Source organism: Numida meleagris, chromosome 6 (assembly GCF_002078875.1).
Source record: "Numida meleagris isolate 19003 breed g44 Domestic line chromosome 6, NumMel1.0, whole genome shotgun sequence".
Lineage (NCBI taxonomy): Eukaryota > Metazoa > Chordata > Aves > Galliformes > Numididae > Numida > Numida meleagris.
In genome coordinates this window covers 48229559-48252529 of record NC_034414.1, presented here as the reverse complement: position 1 = coordinate 48252529, position 22971 = coordinate 48229559, and the positions used below count along the sequence as shown (strand labels likewise).

At 38.7% G+C, this 22971-nt stretch overlaps 1 long non-coding RNA gene across 1 annotated transcript; it reads right to left on the bottom strand.

The window, feature by feature from the left end:
- LOC110401652 lies at nt 675-12296 on the bottom strand. The gene is made up of 4 exons (XR_002440515.1): nt 12192-12296; nt 11562-11665; nt 8327-8558; nt 675-1641 (listed from the first exon to the last, which is right to left on the bottom strand). It is a non-coding gene; the product is annotated as an uncharacterized LOC110401652 (long non-coding RNA).

The following is a 22971-nucleotide window of genomic DNA, read 5'->3' as shown; positions in this document are numbered from 1 at the left end:
GAAACTAAAAGAAACAGCCACCCCCAGCACTCCCCACACACATTATTTCTATATGTCCACTCCCAGAGCAGAGGCAGGACTTTTGTCAAGAGTGTCTGCCTGCTTGACACATAATATTGAGTAGCTATAATATTTTTAAATCTAGCTGGGAGTTTTCAACTCATTACACTGCTATCCAAAGAACTGAAATCAGACTTGGGGGAATCAGGGAAGAGAACAGAACACCCCACTATCGCTCCAAACCTCAAAACAAATCTGATAGCTGCTTAAGAATTCAGCCATCGCTTGAATAAAACCAGTCTGCTTTCTGTTCAGCATATGCCAAATGGTTTACTGTCATTTTCAGTAGGATTTTTCTCTTTGTCAGTTCACAACTGCCTTCTATTGTCAATGCTGTGAATAGCCAACAACAATTTAAAGTAGAGCACTCCTATCAGCATTGTTCTCCTGTTCAGAGGCACAGAGAACAAGAATACATCTATGTTTTCCATACAGCGTACAAAAATGTAATTCTCTGTTTAGTGTCATATCGACAACTCTTGTCCCAATTCACTGCCATGGGCAATGAGTGACAGACTGAGCTGTCCATTCTGACAATGTGACCAAGATATCTGCGGTCGAGACTGCTATATCATTTTTCCCCTCCCCAAAAACGTTGCTGGAGAAATCTCCTATTTTGTTGCTTTTATTTGTTTCTTTATCTACATACAAAGTACAGATAAAAATGAAATTGAGTTCATTAAACAAGCTGCAAATAACGTCTTGATAGCACAGGAAATGTTACATTCCCTTGCAATGCAGCATGTGTTCTCAATGGAGTACGGATTTCTTTATAATACTAATAAAACATAGCTGTAGTCCCCTTCTTTCAACAAAGGCTCCCCCCCACCCCAGCAATTCTGTAGAATATATCTTATTCTCTGGTATAAAAAGGAGCCTTTTCCTCCTTTATAGGTAGCAGGCACATCACAGTTAACAATATGTAGCTGAAGGGCGATTAACTCCTGGTACCATAGGCCTGGAACTGGCAATAAAGAGGTAGCTTGGAGCTGTGCACTGAAAACAGCATTTATTCAAGGGAAGGGGAGAAACGAAACAAAACTTTGACAATGTTGGAAAAGAGGAAGAAGAAATAGGTTAAGGCAGCTATAGCAGAGAAATGATTTACATGCTGTTAATGTACACTGGCTGTACATTGCATTCAAGACAGTATTTAAATAAAAGCCTTGTCAGCTTGTGTATTAATACGCTGAATTTATGTTGCCTCCAAGGTAAAGAGTATCTTCTTACTGTAACATATACAGGTATTATAATATGTCAAGAGCATTTTTGGTAGTACTTTCTAACTTAAGCAGAGCTTGCTGGATTTGTTTCATTTTATTTTTGTTTCTCCATTGATTTTTTGAGTGTTTTCATTTGTTCATAAGTTCTCAATCATAATTTGTTCTCTTTATTACTTCAGACTTCAAACCTCTCCAGCAGAGGGAAGAAAAAGAAATATATTTACACAGAAGATGAAGGAAAGTAGAGGTTTCAGCATACAATTGGAGTTGACGGAGTGATTGATTAGTGATGCAACTTTGCAGCACAGGAGTTTTCCAATCATGCAATGGTTAACTTCATATGAGCTGTGGGCTGGTGCTGTGGAGGAAAAGAGACAACATTGATGTTTCTGAACAGGCCTTTTGACACTATGCCAGCATCAGTGTCATCTCTATGTTGATCTTCCTTTGCTTCTTACATGGCCCTCCCAAAACTATCTGAGCTGCCAGGTAATGTTGGTCATAGGGGGATCTTAGCAGCTGGCTGTTTTGTGACAAATGACACAGAATCAACAATAGTACATGACCTTTATGGATTCTGGCTGTCTCTTAGAAGTATGTGAAATATTCACAATGAAATACAAAACCTACTTGAAATTCAAGTTGCTCCTCAGACAATTACTATGGAACCCAAACACCTAACTGCCCTGTATTGGCAAGATATTTATATTTCTACTGTCCCCATAAAGTTCTCTGCCTTGTGCATCATTATAGAAAATAACAAGAAGTCAGAGTTTTTTTTTTGTTTGTTTGTTTGTTTTTTAAGTACAAGGCCTACCCTAGATGACTGCCTGAAGTACAGATGGATGACAGTGAAAAAAAAATAATCCCACTGGTAGCAATATGATCTGGAGGCATAGCCGTGGAGCTGAGGTGTGAAACCCTTCAGACTCAGCCAAAATAAGCCATTACTACTGGGGGAAAAAAAGAAAAAAGCGTAGAACTCAGGCATTAGTTTAGAAAAGCTTCAATAGCAGTTGGTACAAACTTCTGAACAAAGCACACGGAATCAACAATATAAGTAAATCATAACATCCCCTCCTGCCTCCCAGAGCAAAAACGCTAATCATGTTAGGTCCCTCTGAACATCTGTCATCCTCCACAGTGTATGGAAAAGGGTGAGTTTTAGATCAACAGCCTCAAATTCTGTCAGATCAAGTATAAGAAAGTCAGTGTCTTCTTTCATATGTCATGTCCCCTTCCAATTTAATTGAAGGTAGGCTTCCCTGCCCAAATTCCTTAGACTATCATTTAACATCAAACTCATAGGTAAAGCTCTGGACACTAAAAGGCTGCTGTAGTGAAATTAACAATCCCCCTGGGCTTTAGGCCTCTTCATGCACCTTAATGCATCTGGTAGGATAATAGGGGGACAACAATAGGAGAAAGTTCCATATTTGGGAATTATAATTCAACAAGACTGTACCCAAGCTTATATAACATTACAGAAAGTGGAAATTCTCAGCCTGAGGCAGGTGAATATTTTTATTTAAAGACTTAATGAGCAGTATGAGAAAGAAACATTAAAACAACTGTAACGCATAGCTGCATCTGCAAGAGCAGAACGAACACTTTCAGCATTTCTGACAGCTGGGAAGCAATGTGGACTGGATTCCAGGGCTTCCAGGCACTCTCTCACTTTCTCTTCTTCCAGAAACTAGTAATATATCAGACTATGCCCTTGCCTTCATAGCATGTCCCGTTGGCCAGATCTTTTAGTTTTAAAGCCTTCAGAAAAGAAGCCCCAAAGACTGAAAAGCCTGCATTGCTGCCTGAGGTGAAAGGTGCCAAGTACTTAGGTTAGCAGGGAGAAGAATAATAGTGAGTCCAGTCAGATTATTCTTACGCATCAGACTTCTCATTTAGGGTGCTTTCACTATCAGGAGCCAAAAAAAAAAAAAAAAAGTATCAGGACCTGTGCAGAATCTGTTGCTGCCTTGATAAATTCAAAGCAGGAATAACATAGTAACTTTGAAAACAATTATTAAATAATGAAACATCTTGCCACAGAGTAGGGAGGTTTTCTCAGCACCTATAATCCTTAAATCAAGACAACCTATCCAGCTTTGCTAACAGTTACTCCTTGGCTCATACATTATCCATGGAAGTGATGTTAGCACCGGTCATGCACAGAAGTTGTATCTATATATTGGACAGTCACAATAGGCCCTCACATTCTCTAAGAATTATCACAGAATCCTTTTTTTGTTGTTGTTGTTCCCCACAGGGTAACTTTGAAACAATGTATGTGAGAGAACAACACAACAAACAGTTCTGAGAGTTACCAAAAACTATTGCCAGGTCACAGAAATTGATGAAAAGGGGTGAGGTCACGAAGAATTTGTGTACATAGAGCGACCTCTGAAGTGAAACATAAGAGTTAAGAAAAGTGTTTTCAGACAAACTAATGCAAGAGCATATGAAGTTGGTACACAAACACAAAGTCCATGCTGATTATAATGTGATCTGATTTAAAATATTCCTTGAGGCGAGGTTTTAATAATACTTAAAAAGGCTTGACAGCTCCCTGTCATGGTATGTCCATGTTATTAAGTTGTAAAGCAACTGTCTTGCTCATAAAACAATCCAAATGAGAAAACACATGGTGGACAAAGCCAAGGACAACAGCAGAAATCAGTGTTCAGCCTCAGTTTATTTGTGCATGGGGATCTGCCTCCTAAGAACCTGCATTAGCTTTGATGGTCATGTCTTCATGCAACTCATCCTCATTATGCAGAAACATGAATAAATAAAAATCAGGCAAATTGAGGCTGGGCAGGAGGTAACACAAAGGAGTTTCAGTAGGACAAATTTCCCAAGTCACTCTCAGAGCTGCACACCAGAGCTGCAGTGAGAGACAAGATGACGATCTGCGAAAACCTTCTGTCACTATGTCAAGTGAATGCCACGGCATCATTTCATGCCTACATTCCAGCCAGCATTCAGGATTTTCTCCACCCTTCTCTAAAGCAAATTCTGGGTTCTACAATTTACTTTTCATTCTTCTCATCAATATATTGTTTATGCTCCCTTATCTGATTTTAATCTGCTACTAATCTGCTACTGTTTATTTTCCAGGAACTTCATCATAATGATGGTTTGATTTTCTTGTACTCTACAATCAATTCTCCATTCTTCTGTTGTTTCACACACATCCTATCTCATTACTATCCTTTCCAGTCTTCAGTTTTCCTACTTGCACTTGTTTTCTGCATTGTACTCAAAACTGATTTTGCTTTCATTGTCTTTTCTACTATCTTTATGATGGTCACTCGATCTTTTTTACTATATTAGATCGATGTTTTCAGAAATCTTACATTAGGCAGTCCTGTGTTTTCCTTGTTAAACTGGCTCAGCTTCATAAGATTTTATTAATGTGGCCTAGCCTATCAGAATAAGATTATTTTGCTCCTTTTGTTTTGCACTGGCATATAAGAATTTACATAATTCACTTTGTTAGTAGTCCATCAATCCACTTCTTTCCTAAACTTTTAACACCTATTGTGATAGTGTTGAGATCCTGCAATGCTATTTACCTCAAACTTTTCCTAGAAAGTACATCTCTTTCCTAGATATTTAGCATTTATGGCTGCTCTTGCTCAAGTTGCTTATAAAACCAAATTCTAAAAACATCCACAGACCTTATGCATTATCCCATTTTGATATATGCAGATTGCAATATCACACTGACAGATCTCAAGATAGTTCAGATTAGTCCACTCAGTCCTTCATACAATTTATAAGTTCTGGCTGCTTCCTCATGTTGTCTTTTCTCCAACCCAGTTTCCAGGATGGTACAGAGTAATTTGTTGGGTACTGGTGAGAAAAAGGCAGCCAGGAGGGGATCCAAAGATATACAGTACTCATACGGCCAACAACTGCCAGTATTAATGAAAGAGAACTGAGATTATAAAAGCTTATCTTAGAAAGAAAAAAACTTTCTGCTCATACAATCGGCAAACTACTTACTTTTAAAGGTCAACAACAACAAAATGACACTAAAAGGATAAAACTAGGAAGATGGATGCAAGCCTCCAATAACAAGTGGACTGGCATGACCCTAGCAACATCAAGCTCCCTACAGTGGCTTAATCTCTATCATCTTGGATATCACTTATTTTAATAATGCATCTACTGATGAGAGTAGAACTAACGTAGCATGAAGAAAAAGATGGAATAGAAGGTATTTTATTTGTCAATACCCCGTCACTGTCACCCAGCTTCAGTATTAAGATGCAATATGAATGGCAGTCTGATTTTCAGAAGTGCTTCGCACTAGCATGTCTCGTTTTCATCAGAACTACTGAAAAAAGATTATTTTCTCTCCCCTAGCTTGTATATAGGTCACTCCAAAAGTAATGCCTCCTATTTATTTGCATGGAAACTACAACAGATACAGAGAGTACAACAACACTATTTGACACAGCAAATTCTCAGCTACAAAACTCTGTTTTTCAACATAGACACCACCAATAGCTATGCATTTTTGCCACTGACGAACAAGAGCCTGCATGCTGTGCTCATAAAAATCTTCATGGCCATCTGGAACACAGCTTGTTTTTCACATCGCTGTCGCCACTGCTGAAATGCACCACCCACCACCTCACTTTGCTCACATCCACTGTTTGGTCTCCGTAAACATTCAGCAAATGTCAATGAATGTCAATGGGTGCCATTTTTCCCCACATAGAGAAATTCAGTTACGCAGTTTTCCTTCATCCGCACTTCCATGACAGACGCCATTGTGTCAGACTGCCCCTCTGCTGCCATCTGTTGCACAGCAACAACGTGTAACAGAATATTGGCAGGAGGGTTCAACCTCTACTGTCAAACCACCATTTGCCTCTGATGTCATGGGCCAGCATAATAAAATAGAAGGCATTACTTTCAGAGCAGATCTTGTACATTTACGGTGACTATCTAAGACGAGCTCTAAATGCTAGTAGAATGAATGCTTTATGTAGTACCCAATTCTCATTATTCTACCATTAAATTTATGTTGTTGGGTGCTTTCCTTATAGTGCAGCTCATGCCGATACCTCCTCCTCACGATCAATCCCATTGTAAAAAAGAGTTAGAAAATAGACCTTTGTCATAAATCTCATACAAAAGACAACAGACAGTACAGCATTTTGCTTCATGGCTTGAAAGAAAAGGGATTTGATTCATGATTTTTGAAAATCTGAGGTCAGGAACAATTTGCAGATTGTTTCACTAAACCATAAAGTAATCATAATAATAACGATCTTAGACAAAAGTTATCCCGTTGCTGCTTCTGCAGAGAGATTTACCTCCATTACCTAGGGATTACCAATTTAATAGTCTTTAATAACGTGCAATTGTCAGACAAGCACATAGTATTCCTTCACTTCAACAATAGCCCAAAAGTGCCAAAACCATTTGCATTTATCTTCAGTCAGTCAAGTAGATAGCAAGACCAGAAGGAGCTTTATCTAACAATAGCTCTAGTGCCTTACAATTGTCTTAAATATTTCAACAAAGAGATACCTCAGTGTATTTCCCTGGCTACCAATGAGTTTCCAAAGGTCAATAACTTCAGCTTCAAACACAGAGTGATCTCTAAAGCTTTTCTTGCAGTTGAGAGATTAAGGCAGATTCTTATAAACATATTTATGAAATAAGAGCAAGGAACTTCAGCCTGGCAGTTTGGAATGTAACACCATTCTGTATCTATATTATTTTCAGGATTAGAAACCATTAATTCCTAAAATTGTGCTGTGGAGCATAAGTGGCAACAGCTGCAGCTATCTGTTTGCTGTCTTTCCACATGGGCTATTTTCTGTGCAAGATATGCATGAAGAACATAAATAAATGTGGTGCTACCTCTTTAGACAGGGCTTGGCAAAATAAAATAAAAAACTAAAAAGCATGAACCATGTTTGTCTTAAAATGATGATCTTAGGTGTTAATAAAAATGATGGCATCTTAAGGCAAGTCCTTATACACTTCCTGTTTCTGTAATCCATTCTTCTTGCATGCACAAACTAATAAAATGCCTCTTCTTATTATGTCACTACTGTACATGAAACGTTTCATGCATAAAATAGTAATCCCAGACACAGGTCTTTGAGAGAACGATTGTACTGGCTAAAGGAAAAAGACAGAGGTTTCTGGATGTAGCTCCAATAATGCTTTGCCATCCCAAAGCAAAACTGCAGCTATATTCAAGCCCCAGGCTTCTCAGTGGCACAAATCCTGGACAAAAGATGTGGACAAACTGACCCAGCGAATCAGAATGAGACATACCACGCGTATTTGGTCTTATAGACAAAAATAAAATCTCAGTACTGGCTTTTCTCTGTCCTCTATTTTTCCACAAAACTCAGTTGTGTAAAAGAACTTATTTCTAGACAAAATTAGGAAAAGACGTAAGTTTCAATTCCACTAAGCCTCTGTAAGACTTTTATTGTTGAGAACTATCACTGAGTATTTCAGAAGTTCAGAATACCACGATGTTATTACATATTTGAAGGAGTAGTCTAATATTACAATACAGATACTTTAATTAGGAAAATTAGGCACGTCTGCTCTTCCATTCATTTTTCAGTAGTATTACAGGCTGTACCTGAGCCATGCCCCACACCAGTGCCCTGCTCCCCTTGTTACTTCCTGCTACAGTTTCTTGTCAGAACACAACTGAAGTTTTACAGTAATGAGATAATTCCAGCTCCTTCAGTTTAGTCCTACCCTCAGATCTAATGACAAAGAATTCACAAAATTCTTCTGCCTTCCACAGCAAGGCCATCCTCCAGAATTAATTACATAGTTCTTCATTCTGACCACTTCTAGCAGTCTTCCCTTCAGGAACCTCCTTTTTGTTTCTCATAAGTCTATTTTATAGTAAAAAGAGGCCTGAAAACTCATACAAAGGACTAGTCCTTCTGCTGTCAGTGGTATAGCTCACTTGAGTAAAGGGCTGTTCTGTTAAGCTTAATAGAGTTCAACACCAGAAAACACTTTTCAATAAGTATTACTTTGCTAACCTGCAATCATTCCTGATAATCCCTCTTCGGAGTATGCCAGGCATTTTTTCTCCTTTTAATTGTCTAAAGTCTCCAAGCATTTCTGGATATTTGTTTTACTCTTCTTCTTTATAAGTAAGTTTCTTAATCTTCCAATTTCCATCTCTACTGTTGTCTGGTTATTGCCCTCTGAGGCAATACGCTAGAGTCCCAGGATGGTTTGTGGTGTGGTGGTTGTGGTCTCACCTCCGGACTGTGAAGTGGTCAAAAAAAGACATAATAAATTGAAATTAAAGGCTACTCGGCAATACAAATAAATTTCATTGAGAAGAGGCATGTGCTACTGCTGGAATAGAAATGACCTCTTGTAGATGTGATTTCTTCAGTATTGGGTGGGAAAAAATGTCCAATTATAGGCTTTTCTTACAAAATAAATTAGAACTTCAGTGGGGATATTAACTAATTACCTCCTAGAAAAAGGGTTTTAATTTGATGTTAAAAGAGTGAAAGGAGTATTTACTTCTGACATTTGTATATGAAATGGTGCTATAAGCCCTTGAGTACCAAAATGCTAAAACAGCTTAAACAGTAGTCATGGTCCCATATAGTAACCTTGTTACCTTTTCCCCATTTGGAATGATATACGGAAAATTGCCAGAACTGCACCACTGGATAATTACAGACTTGTCATGACATTCTAAAACCACAATACTTAGGCAGCTAAGCAAGAACAGCTCTCTAATAGATTTAATCAACTGCTGGGTAAATGCTCAGACTGTGGTAGGAGATGTGACGTAAAAGGATATCGATGAATTTGAGTAGTCTACAATGCCATTCACTACACTTTTTTCTTTTCCTTTATTCAAAATATAGCATTCCAGCAATTAACAGTATTATAAAATAAAATGCTTTAAAGTGGTATAGGTCATGTTTACTTAAAGACTAAAAGCAAATACTTTCTAAACCAACTAAAGGCGATCTTCCTTTCCAGAAGGACTCCTAGCAGGAAACGTAAGGATAGCTTATCTGAAGGCTTTGTAACTGTTAGATGTTATAAATGTCATTCCCTACTGTTGGCACCAGGATGCCCCTTAGCAATCAGTATAGGGAGTGCCCTTACCTAAATTTGTTTTAATATTTAAGGCTATTACCTTAGACTCACATATTGCATAATTTTACAGCAAATGCAAACAAGTACACTAGCATAGCCAAGCTCTCTAATAACCAATTAAAAGTAAATAGCACCTGAACAAACTGGCTGTCAGTTAGCAAGTAGTTGGTTGTTTTGATAATCACATCACAGAAGGTGTATCCGCAGGAATTCAATCAATGCAAAATGAGCAGTACCCCAAAGGCCAGGCAGATGTATAGGCAGAACACTTCTGGAGCATGGGAAGGTTAATGTCCGCCCCCTCCCCTCCAACACCCACTCCTCTCCCTCAAAAAAAGATAGAACCAGGCCATCTACCCTTCTAACATGCTAAAGCTTTCAAATAGCTCCCAGGCATTTTAGAAGCAGTTGTACAGTGTTTGCTTGCCACTTCCAATTAAACATGGTACAGCAGTCTGATGCCACAAGGATCTACTAATAGGAAGAGTTGCTCAAACTCAAAACAAAGAACTATTCATAGAGGTAAGCATCTTCTGGATAAACACTGAAGATGTTTATAGAGATAAGAACAGGTAAAACAACCTAAAGCACTACTTTCCCTATCCTTAAATTCTCCCAATATTTGGTGAAACCAGCTAATTTACCATGCATGACCAAAAATACCTGGATTCTATAAACTGGATTCTATGAATTCTGTTAGCTTTGTGCATCTCCTTACTGCAAATGGAAAATCTGTTTAAAAATAAAAACATCAACTTAAAAAACTATTAGAAGTATTTGAGCCTCAAGTAGACTGAGGTACCATTTAACCAAGATCCATTTTTCCAAACCTTATAGAGGAAAGAAGTTTTTCTGGTTAGCCACTCTCTCATTTTAAAATTGAGGCTTCAATTGCTTAAATATGAAAAGGCCTGAGAAGTTGATAAAATACCTTTTTTCCTGGGCCTCTCAGAAGGAGGTGGAATGATAGACTTAGCAACTCCAAGATGGAAATTAGAGCAAAAATGAGTAAGGACAGAAATAAATTCAAGGGTTGATAGAAAAAGGGAAGGAGACAGTACAAAGGCAATGGAAAAGCTTAATAACTAAAAAGGAGCAATTAGAGAAGAAGGTTCTCAAAACCATGTGTTTTTTATAAACTAAGAATACAATTAACTATCCATGAGAGACTTGACCTCCAGTTCCATGGAAACACTTTTTAAGTACCTTCAGATAGTCATTGGCCTCAAGTCTGGATGCTTCAACAGAGTTGTTCCTTTAACTAAACACTCATCAAGTCTATCCATAAAGCTCGGCCCAAGTATCACATACCTAAATCCTTTGCAATTCAAAGCAGTGAAATCCAACGTGTTTCAGGATTAATTGAATAGCAACCTTCTGAAGACCAGAACAGATCCCAAAGACTGCTTCATCTTCTAACTACCACACATGAGCTCAGCCCCAGATAAAGGGCCTCATAAGCTCCTCCCTTTCCCAAATACCACATCCAATAATTTAAAGAACTGGAGACCAAAAATGATTTTCCATTTTGCAAATGCATAAGGATTAGAAAATATCTGCAAGAAAACTGATGATAAAATAAAGCCTAGTAATCTCATTTATATTAAAAAAAAGAAATATTACTCTGAGTTGTACTCAGACAGCATAGGATTATCACAACAAAGTCACATCTCCCCATGTACACCATTTGTTTACTTTTTGTAAATAACTCACAGACTGAAAAAGGGAGGAAATCAATCTCACTTTTATTGATTGAGCCTGTCTCTAATCAGGTTCCCTGCCTGTTTTTCACAAATGAAGATACAGCAGCGTTTGAGTAACAAACAATGCTGTGAAAGAAATGCTGCTTCTTTAAAATTAAGATTCCCCCAGACTTTTTTTTAATGTCATGGAAGCTTTTCTATTGCTGCCAGGCTTTATACACATCATTGATTTACAAAACCTTGGTTTTGATATTAGATTGACTTGACAGTGTCTCACGTAATGAGTAAAATTTAAAAGGCAACAATAGATTGTACTCTTGGCAGGCAGACCCAAGTTCACCTGGAAGCTGGAAATACACAGGTGCTTCCTTTCCACATAACTGTGGCCTCTCGGGGTATTTCCCACGTGGTTCTACTCAGCCAGGACATGCAAATTACTCACCTGAATGTAGCTGCTGTCATGCCTGCTTCTAAGAGGAAAAAATCCAGTGTCTTCTGCATTGCTTATCTTCTAACACATCACACAAAAGCCAACTCTAACAATGTCTGTGGGAGATGAGATTTACTGGTGACACTGCACTCACAGGGAGGCAACTAAAGCTTGCAGAACTGTTAGACTTGGGAATGACCAGAAAATAGCTCAGCTCCAGGGACAGGCCTGCAGCGCTCTGGGCACTGCACAAATCATTTAATTTAGAAATGATGAAAGGCTATGTGAGACAATAGAAAGCCAGAATGCAAGAATACATCTAGAAAGTATTCCTTCAGTCTTTTTTTCTTTTCTTTCTTTCTTTTTTCTCTTGTGGCTTCAGCCTTTCTCAGATAAAACTCATTTCCTAGCAATTTACCTCCCCTTTCAGACACTGAAGAACTGTTTCTCAATTCTTTCACTGGTACTTCCAATTTCCAAATGTTAAACTATAAATTATTTTAATAACTCCCCAAAAACATATTTAAGTACTAAGAAATGACAATAAAGAATATGTAAAACAAGACAAAGTCATGTATGACAGGACTACTCAGCACAAAATGAGAAAAAAAAAAAGAAAAAATAGGAGGTAGAAAAACTTACAAGAGCTTTTCCAAAGCTATTTGTGGACAATGGAGAGTAACAGATAAAGCTGCAACTCCACAAGTGTTTTCTCAATTGAATTAAATGCAGCTGCCCTAGGAGCATGGCCCCACCCCATTCAACCATGGAAAAACATCCCTAGGGTCCCTGCTGCTTCTGGACACATCCAGAACAATCTCAAAAAGACACAAGGAACAGCTACATGTTTTACAATTGTCTGCATGGATAATTATGTCGGAACTCTAATTGCAATTTTCTCTCCTGTTGCTTATATGCAAGTATGTAATTCTTGAAAAAAAAACAAAATATTGTTTGAAAAAAAACTACATCTTCAGAGATAGGTATATGTTTTCCTGTGGTAGAAACAGAAAAGCAATATCCAACTCCCTACCTTGATTACATTTTTCTTAGGTACTCTGTCCATACACCTTCCTAGTCAACTCATACTCTTAACTCTGAATTAGGCAAGAAGCTGAAACATAGTTAAAACTAGTTTTTTCCTCCTTTTACAAAAACCCTACAGCAAGTATACACAGCCCTGAGCAATTGCATCGCACAAAATGAAGCTCAGCTGTGAGCTTGACGTATGGCATTGACTGGGTCAACACACACATGAACTGGAGCTCTAGTGTGAATCAGAGCAGCTACAGCATAATGGTGAAACAATCAACAATATAAAAACTAAAGACTTGTACAGACAGTATTTCTGAAAGTTTTATATCTCCAAAGCTTACATATTTTTATTTTTATCCTGCTGTGTATTTTCTGAGATCAAACTCAGCTTTTCATCAGCTTTGATTCCTAGATACCTTCTTATGTTGAACAGCATTCAACAAAATTAACCTTATTCACAGAACAGTTTGCATTAAAATGTCTCATCTCTACTAACTGCATCAGAACATTTGCCCCAGTTTTTACTTTCAGTTTGTGATACTTTTTTTTGATAACTCTCGATCTTCTCTCTCTCCAAAGATTAAGTTCTCTCCTGTGAAATGATAGTATCCCAAAGGAGAGTGCTTAATTACCTGCAATTCTGCTTTTTTTTTTTTTTCCGTTACACAGGCTCCTCTTTATCAGTCATAGCCTCTCCAAACTTGGACAAAAGTTTTTGACTATGTAGTTTTAGTCCTGATGTTTTGATTCCAGATTTGATTTGGGAGGAGGAGGGTGTCTGTTCAGCTGCCTTCATTTCAGTGTTAATTGTAGATAATTTACAGTATGAAGAACTCTCACAATTTATCAGTTTCTGCCTGTGGCATTTCCCTTTAGCCCAAGGATAAATCTCTCTAACTCTGGGAAATGTCAGGAATGCTCCTGTGATACAGGTGATTCTACAATAATAAAAATCAACAGCTAAAAGCAGACTTTATTGTAGATGTTCATTATAATACTTATAGCCAGTTATAAATTTTCATCTCATTCCTATTTAACAAAGGCCGTATATTACTGTCCTCTATATCACTGTGACCAAAACCAGAAGACCAGCTTGAATTATGATATACTATATACATAATCATTTTTACAATAAAGCTAAATGCAGAAGCTATCATATTGAAATCATATCTAGAACAGTGAAGTGGGTGCTACTATTTTTATATCGTGACAAGGATACCATAGCAAAAATAAAAGAAAGTTAAGGTCTTTAATCATACTTTGCTCATTAAGTATCAGAACACAGCAGTCAGTGAACTAAACGTTTGTAAAAATGCCCCAGCAGTCTGTAACACGTCTCATCTTTGCCAGAATCAGAACCATTGTCCTGATGCTGTTCTGACAGTCACACACAGCTAAGTCTTTTCAGTTTCCCAAGTTTCTCATAGCAATTTTTTTGAAGTCAAGCACAGCCAGTTTTCCAAAGCATAAAGTTTGTCTCTCGTCTGGAACACACTGAATAAAGCTTCAGCACTCTTGGTCGTTACAAGGTCATATAGCACACATAGCGCCAGCCTACTCAGAAAATTAACATTTCCTCCCTTCCAAGTGTCTTAGTGCATTTATCTTTATTTTCTAGGACTCTTTTTGCTGGGAAGAGATATAACTCATTTCAGTTTCCTGAAAATCACGTTAAAATAGCTGAACTAACACGTTTCTTTGAGTTTCCTCCCCTCCTGAAAAAAAAATCCATTGGGATCTTTCCATTGGAAAAAGAGCAAGCCATTCCCAAATGTGTTTCTCAGGACAATCAATGTCAAGCATTGTCCTGAAACCCAAGCAAGAATTACTTATTTTATTTCTTGTTTTACATTCCTTAGAAAACACTGTCTTTGTCTCTACATCAAGGAAACTGTTATTTACAGTTGCAGCTCTGTTGATTTCTCTCATAGCAATGTCAAACAGTTTATATATGAGAGGAGTAGCTGAGCCCACTACTTTGTCACCAACATGCACTTTTTCAAGAACAGAGACTGTGAAAACAAAGCTTTGCATAGAAAAGCTTTCTTTGATTTTTGTCATCTTTGAGCCAGTGCTTAACCATCATCACATTTTTAGATGTGTCACTGGGTACTTCTGAAGAAAGGAAATCAACTACGTTCCCCTAGCTGTGTGTGCAATGTGTTGACTCCAGTCTGGAAAACCACCCTGCCAGAACAACTCCAAAGGGAGTATGCAAATCGTCTTTAGTAACACTATTCACCATAAAACATCAAAACACTATCAGAATACATCTGGGATATGAACAATAATTTCGTTCTGGTCAGGCTAATCTCTAGTATTAAATCACAGCTACAGGAGTGAGATGAGAAATAAGAGTATGCAACAAGCAAAATGTACTTGAATGAGAACTTTCAGAAACATCTACATTCTGCCATTAAAGTCACCATTAACAGAGACACAGATTGCAGGGAAATTTGTATTTTTTCCCATACCAGCATTTATCAGAAGGCCACAGTTTATATCAATGCTAACTTTAGAAGCACAGGTTCCATTTGAACTGTTTCTATTACATTACTGTGTACTTAGTACTTACTGAGTACTGTTCCCTTAGTATACTACTATATTCTTGCTATTTCACAGCAAAGAAAAAAAGGCACAAGGACACTGAATAGTCTTCCCAATTCAGGAGTTCCACCAAAAATTATAGAAACTGATGACTCCTTAAAGAGATTACTTTTTTCGTGGTGATCAAATATTTTGGGGAGATTTTCTTTAAAAATGGAGTATGATTAAAATTTGAAATGTATTTATGTCAAATACTGTCAAATAATTTAACTTGCAAATTAAGATACATGCTCATGAGAAGTCAGCCACAAGATTTACTTCTGAGCACATATGGCTATAGTGTGTTTCCAGATTTGCTTTATCTTTTTTCCAGAGCTATGAGTTAGATGCATGAAGTATATAAGACACAGGGTACAGATTCACACCCTTACCAGCACAGACTCTCTACCATCTTAGGAAACAGCATCCGGTAGACAGAGGAGACCAGGTTCAGTTCTAGGATGGCCGCCTGATCTCAGGGAACTCATTTATTCAAAAAAGGGCCAATGATTCTACGTGCATTTCCTGAGTGCAGTTTTCAGAAACCATTCATGTCGTTCAGAAACCTGTCTCTAGCATCTGGGAGGGAGAATGGGGGGCAGCCCCCGCAGAAGAGGGAAGGAAGAAAGTTCTGGGTGCCTCAAGCCAAGTCCTCCAAAACCAGCTGCTGTTTTGAGGTCTTGAATCCCTTTCTCATTCTCCTCAATCTATAAAATGGAGACAAGAACATTTTCTTCCTGCCTAGGGAATGTGTGGATAAATACATTCATGTTTGTGAGGCATTTAGATAAAATAGCTAAGGAAGCTATGTAAGTTGGTAGATTCCTTGATCTCAAGGAACTGTACTCTTGAAAGAAACAGCTTGACTGAGTTATAAATGTCCATATTATTCACAATATGAAACTGCCAAAAGATAAAAAACATTCTAATGATACTTGAGAGCAGGAACTCCCCTTCTCCCCCACACTTTGAGGACTCTGTCCCTTTGGAGATGGTATGCCTTTCAGTGAGGAGGATTCCCTATTGTTTTCCTCCCTATTCTTTATAATGTAAATGTAACCTCGCTTATTTATTTAATTTGTCTCCCAGACCTCTTTTCATCTGGCAAGATGGCAGGGGAGGGGGGCGGAGGGAAGAGGAGCTGAAGGAGGGGGGCTATTTAATAACGTCCTATTAATCGCAGTGCACTATCAGCAGGCTTTAACCCTGTTCCAATTCTTTGATTGCTTTTTAGGGATTAGAGCAAACATCATTGTCATCCATTGCATTGCAAATGGGTAAATTTGAGTGATACGTACACAAAATATAGATAGGCAGATAGTGCACCGATATATGTGCAGAGTATATACATGCATTTATATAGCTTGTACACACACATACACATAAAAATAAGCTACGTCGCCCTGTATGCCATACGAGAAAAATCAAATCAAGGCACGGAGAAACTGAAAAAAACCTACATGTATCATTCACCTGATTTCAATTGTGACTCCCTTTGAACCTCGGCCAAATCATTTTGTACATTAAAAATTGGTCAGGGATGATAAGATTCCATTTTCATGGTTGGTAATGCAGAACCAGTGAAAGAATACAATTACAGACCCCTGAGTAAACTCTGCGAATGTCAACTTGATGTAAATGATCAAGTGTCGACAAAGGGCTGGCGGGAGGGGGGGCAGGCAGAGATGGAGGGGAAAGAGAGAAGGAGAGGGAGAGGCAGAAAAAGAGGCTCCAACTTCTTCACCCAGTGACATGCCAGCATCCTCCTGGGCTCAGCATTTTGGGACCCGATCCTTCTGCACCAGCACAGTACCCAGAGCCTCCCAGGGCTGGCACACCACTGCCCTGGGCTGAGACCTCATCCTTGTGGCAGGAGTGACTTGCCCCTGCCTCCCACAGGCCACCACAGGCAGGCACAAAGAACTACTGCCAAACAATGGTGTGCATCCCCATAAATCCTAATGGAGCCCAGCAGCCAAGCCATACACTGAGGGACAGTCAGACCCTAACTCCTGCACAGAGGAGCTGCGTGACTGCAGGTGCCAGAGCCCTTGATGTCAAGCCTGGGTCTCACCGGCTCCCTTCCTGCCTGGGCCCAGCTGTTGCCCAGGCCCCAGGCAGCCTCATTTGCTCCTCTCCACCTTCCCTGCCAGCACCAAGTCGATGCCATAGCAACTTCTCTTTTTCTTTTTGCAGTGAGCTGACATGGGAATCTGAGGAAGGATGCTGCAACCCAGTGGGCACACAGAGCTCAGGGAGTGAAAAGGAGGCAGAGGTCCCCTGCACCAAGGGAAGATCAGGGGCTGGAAAATCTGTGTGTCCTTTACGCAGTGGACCTGGGTGAACACCTTTTCTTACAAGCAGAGAAACTGAGGCAGGGAGTGGTGAAGGGGCTTCACTTTATTCCCAAAAGAAGCCGTGGGGTGAGGACCAAATGCAGAGGCCTCCTGCAGCTCCATGCCAGGCACCAGCCCTCACTGCCTCCTGTTTACAGCCTACTCACAGATGTGACCCCGCATAATCCAGCCCCACATTTCCATGAGGAGAATGAGACCAGGAGAAGAGTACATATTCAAAAGCCTTTCACTATTCAGGAGCCAAACATAAGACCCATATTTACATTCATTTTAGAATTATCACCTGAACTGATTAAAGCAGTTATCAACTTCAGTTGTTCTTTACATGTCGTTTTTGTTTCAGATTTCCAATGTTTTTCATGTGCACGCTGCATAAATTATTGAAACATTATTTTATTTATCTATCCCCCTGTGACAGAAATAGGTTCTCTGAAAGCAAATCTTGCCCGAATCAGTTTTGTTTGTCTTGCCTTCTCTCCTCTATATTGCCACTGCTTTTAGGTTAGCAAACAAGTAACACTACTTTGCTTTTGTGGAGAACAAAAAGCACTGTGGGCTGATAAAGTCAGGGTGCTAAATTAAAGGTTATTCCAAAATACATCACTGGTGGCTAGGAAACAATAGGCCTGTAAAACTTTTAGCAAGCAGGGTGGGAAAGGAAGATGATATGCTGAAGTTTGGCAGAATGGGGTTTGTGTAGACCCCGGCAGCTCTGCTTCCCACTGAGCCCTAACCTCAGCACAAAACTTGCCTGGTTCAGAACTACCTTCAGAATTGGCCATCAAGAATATGAGACAGTGAAATAAGGAAGCCCCAGGATGCCAATATACAGGCTTCGGTTTATATCTTATATAAAAATGGCATAATAGGATTGTCCAGTCCCAGACTGTGCTCAATTCTTTTTACACCCTAATACATCAACAAAACCTGATCACCCTACCAAACCACTGCTACAGAAGTGCTCATTTAAAATATTGCTTTTTTTTTTCTCCTTTTGAGTGCTGTGCAGGCCATCCCAATTATAAATGCAATAACATTAAGCAATGGTTATGCAGAGGATACCCCACTAAAAGTAAGTAGCAGAATCTAGTTTGATGTAAACGTGATGCAACTCATTTAGTTCATAAGAGGTCTAAACTTTAGGTAACTACCTGTACTTTAAAATTAGCTCTGCTCAAAATATCTTGAGCAATATTATTAAAGAGCCAAGCGATGCTGAGAATGTTAGCAGAACTGTTCTGGTTTTGAAGCACAGTTTCAAATAAAATGAATTTTAAACAGTTCAAAACGTTGCAATTTCTCACCTGCACATATGGCTTACGACAAATTTGAATACTGAGTGTTATCTGAATCTTAAACTCTGAACCAGTGTACACAAATACAGTTAGGGGGGTTGGGCACTGCAGTCAAATCTATTTGCTTCTCAGGCTAAAATTATTTGAACAGTTATTATTTTTCTCCCTTTTCCTCCCTTGATTCTTTATCCTGTGTTTTATTCATGGCTCCCCTAAATTGCACAAAATTATCTATTGAATTTATCCTCAGCATCACAAACAAATAAAGTGGACTGAACCTATTAAGAGGAGAGTTAAGGCAATGCATATCATCTGTTTGTCAAACTTTACTGCACATTGCCATACTTTGATATTCATTATAGAAATTTAAATTCATTTTGTCTTTACTGAATGTAAGAAAATGAAAGCCTTTTCTATGTTCTATTCACATGGTGAGAAAGATCTCATGGATCTAATATGGATTAGGACTACCTGACATGCTTATAAAATTTGGCACAATCTATTTCAGCTAATGCAGAAATGACCATTTTTATCTAACATTGTTAAAGCACTGAAGAAGTTCTAGATTTGATGTTAAAAAAACTGCAGCTCTAATATTAGATTTAAATAGTGCAAATTACAGCACATGTTAAATAACTATTCCCATGAGTATTTATAGCTTTAGGTTCAGAACTTGCTGTCTTGCATATTTTTCAGCCATTTAAAAAATTTTCAATCCTCTCACTAATATTTTATTATTAATAATTATTGACATATATTTATTGTTGTTACACTGCAGGTGATTTATAAGTACCATTTTGTTAATAAATGTGGTAGAAGTTTTTATGCTGTTAAGACACTTTTATGGCAAGTATTCTTGATTCAAATCAAGATTTTCCCTTTTTTAGGTTACATGTGCTTAATTTGGAAGGCCAAAAAAAATTTAAAATATTTGTCAATTGTAAAAACAAAATTCTTAATGAGAAAAGAAGTCATCTCAGTCTGTTTTGCCAGTTGCACTTTACCACCAGTCAATAACAAGCTGAAATCCTTTTTGTTTGAACAATGGAGACATATTTTTTAGGGAATACTAATATTTAAAGGAGACGAACAGTACATCTAGCAATGCAAACACTCATCGGCAAAAAGAAGTAGTCAACACTTCCAAAACTAAGCCTGAGGAATTTATTCTAAGAGGGGTAGCCTACCTTCCTATCTTCCTCAGGTTATATTCTTTCGTTTTGCCAGGTGAATACAGCTCCAGACCCAAGAGTTGGCCACTGCTTATGGAGGCAGGAGAGGGGAGTCAGGGGAGGGAGTCAGGGGAGGGAAGCTCTCTTGCAGGCATTGTGTTCAAGCCATGGCCAGCTGGGCTCAGCATCCTTTTCCAGTTCACCTTCAGAAATCACTTTACAGACTTGATGGTGATTTTTCATAGATGCTTTTGTTTGTTTTTAACACATTCAAAACCACCTAGATAAAAAGGCACTCTTTTTTTTTTTAAGAAAAAAAGAACACTCAATGTTTCACAGTTAAAAGGCTACTTCTGCGTTTTGAGCAAGATGATTGATCTAATTACTGAAGACTTAGAAAATCATCTCAAGGAAGAGTCTGCATATACATTTGATGGAATATGGCATCTCAGGGTCACTGCTGAAAAAGGAATAAAGTAGTTCTGAGATTTAGCTATTTTCACATTCTACCATGTGTATTTAGGCAAGAAACTTCATTGATCCTTGCTTCAGTTTGCCTACTTCTACACGAGGAGGGAAATTATTTGTGTACTCATCCTGGAGGGTGGCTGAGCACCTCCTATAGCTAGAAGAATAGCAAGCAAAAACAGTGAGCAATGATTGCACACACAAGAGAAAACAACATGCAGTTCCCCCAGGCTGAAACTTTAAAGATATGGCAGCACCTGGGGAATAACGTACAAGGTCATGTTTCTTTGGGCTAAACTGTCTGATATGTTGCCACTGGTTTGTGCGTTCTCTGGCTTTAGGAAGTGTATAATAGATTTGAGATTTGCTGTGGCAATGAAAAACCTTATTCTTCTCTTCATGCACGTTCATATTTGAGAAGAAGCTTTTAAAATCTACTTTAGATAATTAATTAGTAATTCAACAATAACTTGAAAATTATCCCAAAGAAAAGGTATTGTTACACTTACAGAACTGCACTCATGCATGGAAACTTTTCAGTTGTTTATGTCAATAATCTGCAGCATTAAATACGTGACTTTCTACTTTCTGTACTTCAGGTACACGTTTCCCTAGTTGAATGTAGTAGTGGATCATTTTTTTATGCACACCTGTCTGCAGGTGAATACAGGAGCAATATGATAAAGACTGAATAGATGGGTTACACATGCTGATGATTTTTTTTATTAAGAATAGCAGAGTCAGATTCAGTTTTAAGTGCAAAATCATTCTTAAACTTTCTGTATATGAATGGCATACTGGAAATATACACAGAGGTCTCTTCCCAGTGCCCATGTGTCAGCAGCACAGCTACCCTGGGGTTTGTCTTCACTCTTGTATGAACCTCTCAAAGCAGTGCACTTCTAAAGTGCAGTACAAGCTCTTGAGAGAATAAACATGAGGAGAACAATCTCTGTCATCTCTCAAATAAGCAGAATATATAAAGGAAATATAACATATTTTACTTCCTCTGAAAGGCTGGCTTATTTGGAACACCAACAGTCATCCACACAGTGAAGCATTCGTAATAGTCAAACACAGAGGCTTAAGGTGTTAGAAAGGAAATGGCCCATGAAGATGTGGTCTACAGAGTTAAATCCCTAAACTGCAAGGCTTACCTCACAGCCAATTCTGAAAAGAGATTTCAGGTCAGGAAATAGAAGGGAACAAGTTTAAATGAATGTCAAACCCACTAACGCTTCTCCACAAGTGGAGAAAAAGTAATTCATGAAATCAGCAAAGGATTCCAGCAATCTGGGTACATCTATTCAGCTGAAGGAAAGCAGGTCAGAGTGTCCTGAGGCACAGGGCCCCTGACAGGCCACAATGCGTGATGACCACCTCACCTTTTGGTTCTGCTTTAGATCCTCAGCTAGCTTGCCAGGAAGCAGCTGTGGCCTGGCTCTTGGACTAATCCTCTACCTACATGGACCACTCCAGAAGGGTTAAAGAATATCCCAAGTTTGACTTCTTCTATCATACGAAGCCCTCCTAAACCATTCCAGGAAGCTTCATGCCTCAAAACTCTCTTCATGCTATTTAGCAGAACTCTTCGGCCTCCTCCCCAAGAACGCAAAGACTTCTCCTTGCTAGTCCACCACTCTCTTCTGAAGATGCCCATGAGAAACTAAAACATAACCACTCTCACTGGGGCTGAAGGTCAGTCCCATGCTTCCACTCCAGACCAGAACATCCCAGGCTTTTCCTAGCCTTCCTCTGCAGAAAGGCAAATGTTAACATCAACTGCATCTGATGAAACAAGCTGGCACTACAGTTAAGAGCAGAAGCTCACTGCTTCTACCTTGGGATGTCCGCAGTCCAGATTAGAAAGTTCTTACTCTCCAGCTGAAGAAGGTGAATGAGTCTGGTTTTAAATTCTACTCTGATCTTAAAGGACTGCTGTTTCTAAGGCTATGTCTTCACTCAAGAATTAACTAATGTGTTTGTTAGTTCTTTTTCTTGAGTCACCCTTGCCCATCCACTAGAGTTGCCATTGTGCAATATTACACCCAAGCTGGTGTATGTGCTAGATCAATGGGCATACTATCACTACAGTTTTCCTAATAAATCAGCACAGGTATTAAAAGGGAGAGAGAGCATTTCACAGTTAGCTTCAGCTTCTTCAAATCCATATAATTTTTGGTTTATAACAGCCTTTAGATATCAGCGCAAAACCAGTCTTTTCTTTATAGCTTGCTGGCAAAAGATGAGCAAAGATATGGATGGAAGGAACTCTGGTGGTGATTTGTTAGTAATTTTGATTAAATTTATTGTAGTCACATGGTTGCTGTTGCATTTTTTTCCATGGATAATTATGGAGTCTGCTCATTTTATGAGATGTATTTTTAAGAGTTTATCAGTGGCTTGGGATGAGTGCTCTTTTGTTTAGTGATGTATAAATTTGAATAATAATAAATAACAAAGTGAAGGAGAATGAGGGAAGGGAGGAGGCTGAAGTCTAGAAAGATGC